This window comes from Chiloscyllium punctatum, unplaced genomic scaffold, assembly GCF_047496795.1.
Source record: "Chiloscyllium punctatum isolate Juve2018m unplaced genomic scaffold, sChiPun1.3 scaffold_415, whole genome shotgun sequence".
NCBI classification, from domain to species: domain Eukaryota; kingdom Metazoa; phylum Chordata; class Chondrichthyes; order Orectolobiformes; family Hemiscylliidae; genus Chiloscyllium; species Chiloscyllium punctatum.
In genome coordinates this window covers 50,863-58,128 of record NW_027310149.1, presented here as the reverse complement: position 1 = coordinate 58,128, position 7,266 = coordinate 50,863, and positions in this window count along the sequence as shown.

The following is a 7,266-nucleotide window of genomic DNA, read 5'->3' as shown; positions in this document are numbered from 1 at the left end:
GTCCTTGCCTTTCCAAATGCATGTGCATCCTGTCCCTCAGGATTCTCTCCAACAACGTGCCCACCACTGAGGTCAGGCTCACCGGTCTATAGTTCCCTGGCTTCTCTTTACCACCCTTCTTAAAAAGTGGCACCACTTTTGCCAACCTCCAATCTTCCAGCACGTCACCTGTGATTATTGATGATACAAATATCTCAGCAAGAGGCCCAGCAATCACTTCTCTAGCTTCCCACAGAGTTCTTGGGTACACCTGATCAGGTCCTGGGGAGTTATCCACCTTTAACCGTTTCAAGACATCCAGCACTTCCTCCTCTGTTTCTCTGGACATTTTGCAAGATGTCACCATCGATTTCCCTACTGTCTATATCTTCCATATCCTTTTCCACAGTAAATACTAATGCAAAATATTCATTTAATATATCCCCCATTTTCTGTGGCTCCACACAAAGGCCGCCTTGCTGACCTTTCAGGGGCCCTATTGTCTCCCTAGCTACCCTTTTGTCCTTAATATCTTTGTAAAAATCCTTTGCATTCTTCTTAATTCTATTTTCCAAAGCCATCTCATGTCCGCGTTTTGCCCTCCTGATTTCCCTCTTAAGTATACTCCAACTTCCTTTATACTCTTCTAAGGATTCACTCGATCTATATTGTCTATACCTGACATATGCTTCCTTCTTTTTCTGAACTAAACTCTCAATTTCTTTAGTCATCCAGAATTCCCTATACCTACCAGCCTTCCACTACACCCTGACAGGAATATACTTTCTCTGGACTCTTTATATCTCATTTTTGAAGGCTTCCCATTTTCCAGCCGTCCCTTTACCTGCGAACATCTGCCTCCAATCAGCTTTCAAAAGATCTTGCCGAATAATGTCAAACTGGGCCTTTCTCCAATTTAGAACATCAACTTTTATATCTGGTCTATCCTTTCCATTACTATTTTAAAACAAATAGAATTATGGTCGCTGGCCTCAAAGAGCTGGCCACTGACACCTCACTCACCTGCCCAGCCTTATTTTCTAACAGTAGGTCAGATTTTGCACTTTCTCTCGTCGGTACATCCACATACGGAATCAGAAAATTGTCTTGTACACAATTAAGAAATTCCTCTCCATCTAAACCTTTAACACTATGGCAGTCCCAGTCAATGTTTGGAAAGTTAAAATCCCCTACCATACCTACCCTATTATTCTTACAGATGGCTGAGATCTCCTTATAAGTTTGTTTGGCAATTTCCCTTTGACTATTGGGTGGTCTGTAATACAATCCTAATAAGGTGATCATCCCTTTCTTATTTCTCAGTTCCACCCAAGTAACTTCCCTGGATGTATTTTTGGGAATATCTTCCCTCAGCACAGCTGTAATGCTATCCCTAATCAAAAATGCCACTCCCTCTCCTCTCTCACCTCCCTTTCTATCCATCCTATTGCATTTGTATCGTGGAACATTAAGCTGCCAAGCCTGCCCATCCCTGAGCCATGTTTCTGTAAATGCTATGAGATCCCAGTCCCATGTTCCTAACCATGCCCTGAGTTAATCAGCCTTCCCTGTTAGGCCCCTTGCATTGAAATAAATGCAGTTTAATTTATTAATCCTACCTTGTCCCTACCTGTCCTGACTGTTTGACTCTCTTCTGTTCTCAGCTGTACCCGTCTCAGATCGAGCTCCCAAAATCCTCCCTGTGATTGTTATCACGTTCCATCCCAGCATTCTCCAAATCCCTGTAAAGTCCACCCATTCCTAAAACCCGTCCTGTATCTGTCACCTGTCCCAGCTTCCACAAACCTCCCTATCTCTGGAAGACACCACCACCCCCCACTCCCCTGTCCCAGTTACTGCAGCTTGCTGTATCACTAAATGCCAGTAGTCACTATAATATCAGAGTAAGGTGTGAAAGCAGGAATACTGTACTGGGTTAAATGAACAGTCGTGATCATATTGAATGGTGGGACCGACTCTAATTTCAAATGGCCGATGCCTGCTGTTCCTTCCTGTGCTTCTCTATAAACTTACGATCCGTATAACCTCCTTCAGTCTCCACAGCCCTCCCTATGTGTGTAAGCCCCTTCAGTCCCCACAGCCCTCCCTCTCTCCCTAAACTCCTTCAGTCCCCATGACTCTTCCTATCCATGTAACCTGAATCTTCCCCCACAAACCTCCCTAACTCCATAACCTCCAAAAGGCCCCACGACCCTCCCTATCTCCATAATCACATCCTGACCCAACGACCCTCCCTTTCCGAGTAACCTCCTTCAATCCCCATGATCTTCCTGATCTGTGCAACCTCCTTCAGGCCCAACAGCCCTGCAGATCTCTTTGGCCCCTTTCAGGCCCCACAGCACTGCCTATCTCCATAATGTCCTTCAGTCACCACTGCACTCTCTGTGTCCATAATCTCATACAGTCCCCACATCACTCCCTATCTCCATAATGTCCTTCAGTCCCCACGACCCTCCTTATTTCCAAAACATCTATTACCTGTTGAACCTGTAAGCTACCTTTTTCAGATTGATAAACACGAACTCCCATAACCCTTTCTGCTGCCAGTCTGAAACCAAACAGTGTTAACCTGATTGTAGGTCGGGAGCTGAAATATGTTTGAAAGGATATGTCAATGAACAATAACTGGACCCTTAGAAATGTTTTTAAGAAAAAGAGAATGTGTGTTTGAATCTGTTGGATTTTATTTTTATTGGTGAGAATATAAATAGCAGAATAGATACGGGTGTAGGAGTGGTTGTACAGAGGATACGGTTTATTTGAATTTTCAGAAACCTTTACACAAGTTTCAATAAGGGCTAAGGAGTAACTTGGTAGAGAATAGGGCACCTTAACTGTCAGGAGGTGGGTGAGATATTAGACAAAATAGTGTTGTCAGTATTTAATGTGGAGAAAGACATGGAAGCTCGGGAACTTGGGGAAATAAATAGCGATATCTTGGAAAGAATCCTCACCAGAGAAGAGGAAGTGCTGGAATCTGAAAACAAATAAAGGTAGATCAATCCTCAGTCGCTTATTAGGTCGATCCTAGAATATTGTGGGAATCTGGGGAAGAGATTGCAGTGTCCCTTACAGGGATATTTATATTGTCAACAGACACAATGAGTTACCGGAAGACTGGAGGCTAATGCTGTTCCATCACTTAAGGTCTGCAGGGAGCAGCCAGGAAATCACAGCCCAGTGAGCCCAGTGCTGGGTAAGTTGTTGGAGGAGATTCTGAGAGAAAGGAGCTACATATATTTGGAAAGTCAAGGGCTGATTAGAGATAGTCAGCATGGCTTTGTGAGTGGGAAACCATGTTTCACAAACTGGATTGACTCTTCGAGGAGTTGACCAAGAGATGGATGAAGGCAGAGCAGTCAGCGTTGTCTACATAAACTTCAGCAAAGCATTTGACAAGGTTCCAAGGGATGTAGAACATCTAGTCAAGAGGAAGAAGGAAGCTAACTTAAGTTTGAGGAACCAAGGATCCGACGCAGGGCTCTAGAGAGTTACATGGGGCAGCACGGTCGCTCAGTGGTTAGCACTGCTGCCTCACAGCACTAGGGACGTGATTTCAATTCCAGCCCCAGGCGACTGTTTGTGTGGAGTTTGCACATTCTCTCCAAGTCTGAATGGGTTTCCGACAGGTGCTCCGGTTTCCCCCCACAGCCCAAAGATGTGCAGGTTAGGTGAATCAGCCATGCGTTGTTCAAGAAAGGGAATAGAGATAATCCTGGGAATCACAGACCTGTCAGTCTTCTGTCTGTGATGTGCAGATTATTGGAGAGGGCTCTGAGGTACAGGATTTATGATTCCTTGGAAAACCATTGTTTGATTACAGGAAGTCATCATGGCTTTGTAAGGGACAGGTCATGCCTCACAAATCTTACTGAATCCTTTGGGAATGTGACAAAACACATTTATGGCTCATTGAGAAAATACAGAGCATGGGACACAGGGAAACCTGCCTGTCTGGATACAGAATGCCTGGCCCATAGATGACAGAGTGTGATGACAGATGGAAATCATTCAGCCTGGAGCTCAGTGACCAGTGGTTTTCTGCAGAGAGAGGTCAAAAAATCTCTGCTCTTTGTAAATTTACGAACGGGTGGAAGAGTGCGTAAGTAAGTTTCCCAATGACACGAAGGTTGGTGGAGTGGTGAATATTGTGGATGTCTGCTGGAGGTTGCAATGGGACATTGACAGGATGTAGAGCTGGGCTGAGAAAGTGGCAGGTGAAGTCAAATCTGGAAAAGTATGAAGTGATGCATTTTGGAAGGTGAGACTTGAATGCAGAATATAGGGGTAAAGGCAGAATTCTGAATAGTGTGGAGGAACAGATGGATCTTGGATTTCATGACCAGAGATCCATCAAATTTGCCACCAAGCTGATAGTTTTGTTAAAAAAGAATATATTATATTGCCTTTCATTAGCTGGGGGATTGAGTTTTAAAGCCATGAGGTTATGCTGCAGCTCTATACAGTTCTGTTTTGATCCCAGTTAGAATATTGTGTTCAATTTTGATCCCTTCATTACAGGAAGGATGTGGAAGCTTTAGAGAGGGTAAAGCGGAGATTTACCAGGATACAGCCTGGACTGGAAAGCATGTCTGATAAAGAAAGTTTGAGGGAGCTAAGGCTTTTCTCATTGGAGTGAAGAAGAGTGTGGTGCGATTTGGTAGAGGTGAACAAGATGGTGTGAGGCAAAGATAGAGTGAACAGTGAGAGACCTCTTTATCCCATGGCATACATGGTACAAGGGGGCATAATTGTAAGGTGATTGGAGGATGGTTATGGGGAGATTTCAGATGTAGGTTCTTTCCACAGAGAGTGGTGGGTGGGTGGAACGGGTCACTTTAACAGACTCTTGGCTAGGCACATTGATGATAGCAAAATGAAGGGTAGGAAAGTTAGTTTGATCTTACAGTCGGATAAAAGATGGGCGTAGCATCATGGCCGAAGGGTCTTGTGCTGTACTGTTCTGTGTTCTACGTTCTCTATGGTAAACTGGTAATAAGCCCACATCAATGTAAAAGGATATGGCATTCAGGAGGAGCTAGTCAACTGGATACAAATTGGGCTTGATGGTAGGAGACAGAGGGTGATGAGAGACATGTTGCCTTTCTGACTGGAGACATGTGACCAGCGGTGGAGTGGGTCCCCTGTTGTTTGTCATTTGGATAAATGGTTTGGTTGGTAATATTGGTTTTGTGTTAAATAAGTTTTTTGAGTGACACTGAAATTGTTGGTAAAGTGGACAGTGATGAAGGTTATCTGTGATACAACAGGATGAACTGTACTGCTGGGATAGTGGCTGAAGAATAGCAGATGGAGTTTAATTAGATAAATGCGAGGTGTTCCATTTTGGTGAAACAAACCAGGGTGGGACTTGTACAGTTAATGTTCGGGCCCTGAGTAGTGTTGTCAGTCAGAGACCCAGGGATGCAGACGGACAGTTCGTTGTAAGTGGTGTCACAGATAGACAGGTTGGTGAAGCAGGCGTTTGGGATGGTTACCTTCATTGAGAGTAGAAGTTGGGATGTCATGTTGTGGCTATACAGGACATTAGTCAGGCCACCATAAAAGCATTGTTGACCAGTAGGAAGTACTCATCTGATTCTCTTACGTCCTTTAGAGAAGAACATCTGACATTCTAACCTGGTCTGGCCTGCACGTGACACCAGACCCACAGCAATATGGCTGACTCTGTGCTATACTCTGGGTAATTAGCAGTGGAGCAAAGAATGTTGGTCCAATCAGTGACATCCTCATCCCATGAATGAATAAATTAAAATACATATGTCCCTTCCTACCTCTGCAAGCCCCTCCAGCTGCAGCAATCTGTACTGGCTTTGTAACACCGTTCAGGCCCTGACCCCTCTCTGTAACACTCTCACGACCTCCAGCACCTTCAGCTCTCCCGGTTCCTTTTGGGACATAAAACCTTGACAATTATTCCCTCTTCCACCTGACCACCTCCTGCGAGCAGACCCTTTGCAATCCCTCTAAAACTTACTCCTGAAGCATTCTCTCACTTCAGGATTTTAAGTACTTTTTGGTGATCCTCTAAGCCCGATAATCTAATATGATCCTTTTTACTTGACTGAGGGACTGATGGGGATTTCTTGCTGAGGATTTGTCTGTTTCAATGGAATGTCCTTTTGTTGAGTGTTTTACACTGCTCCTTCAAATGTTTTCCACTGTTCATTGACAGGCACATATTTCAGTCTGTTTAGCCTGTTTACCTTGGTCCATTCTCCTCTCAAACTCACGTTATTGGTTATTTTTGTTTCTAGTTGTAGCTTGTCCTTTCTGTGATTCACTTTAAAACTTTATATTTCTTTAAACTGCACTTTATCACAATTTCGCAGAGGATCTCTGGAGGTGTCATTACTCATTCACGAAGTTTCATCACACAATGGTCGCTCTGGTACAACGCTCCTGCCTCACAGCACCAGGGTCCCAGGTTCGATTCCAGCCCTGGGCGACTGTGTGGAGTTTGCACATTGTCCCCGTGTCTGCGTGAATTGCCTCCGGATGCTCCTGTTTCCTCCCAAAGTCCAAAGACGTGCAGGTCAGGTGAATTGGCCATGCTACATTGCCCATAACGTTAGGTGTATTAGGTCGACTGAGATGGGTCTGAGTGGGTTACTCTTTGGAGGGATGGTGTGGACTGGTTGGGTCGAAAGGCCTGTTTCCACACTGTAGGGAATCTAATCTAAGGGATTGTTACTTTTGTACATCAGCAATGGTTTCATATTTGTTAATGGATTCTTAATTGGCATTTTTATAATTATTGATTTTAAGTTCCACCATATCTTATGGTGGGATTCAAACCTGCCTCCCCTGAACATTAGCTGAGGTTTTGTACAAATGCCCTAACAATAATGTTACTAGGCCATCAGTTCACCTGCTCACTGGTTGCTCATCCCTGAGCACTGATACATGAAGCTAAACCCATTCTTCCAACATGATTGTGTGATCCTGAAGTCTTCCAGGACACCAGTGATATCACTCAGTCTCTCTCCATGTGGTATCCCTCACTGTGTGGGTCTAATTGTTGCCTCTGTCAGTGTCTCTCACTCTTGCAGCTGCTCCAGATCCTGAGCTAACAGAATTCTCCACTCCAGAGAGACGCAACAGCACAGGCCAGTGATGGAGACTGGGAATTTCCAGATATCTGTGGGGCTCATTTCCATTCTCCTTGTTTAACCATCCCTGCATCAGTCTAATTTCCCATTCTGTCTATCTCTCTGTCTCCTGTAGGTACTCAGGAAGTTGCTG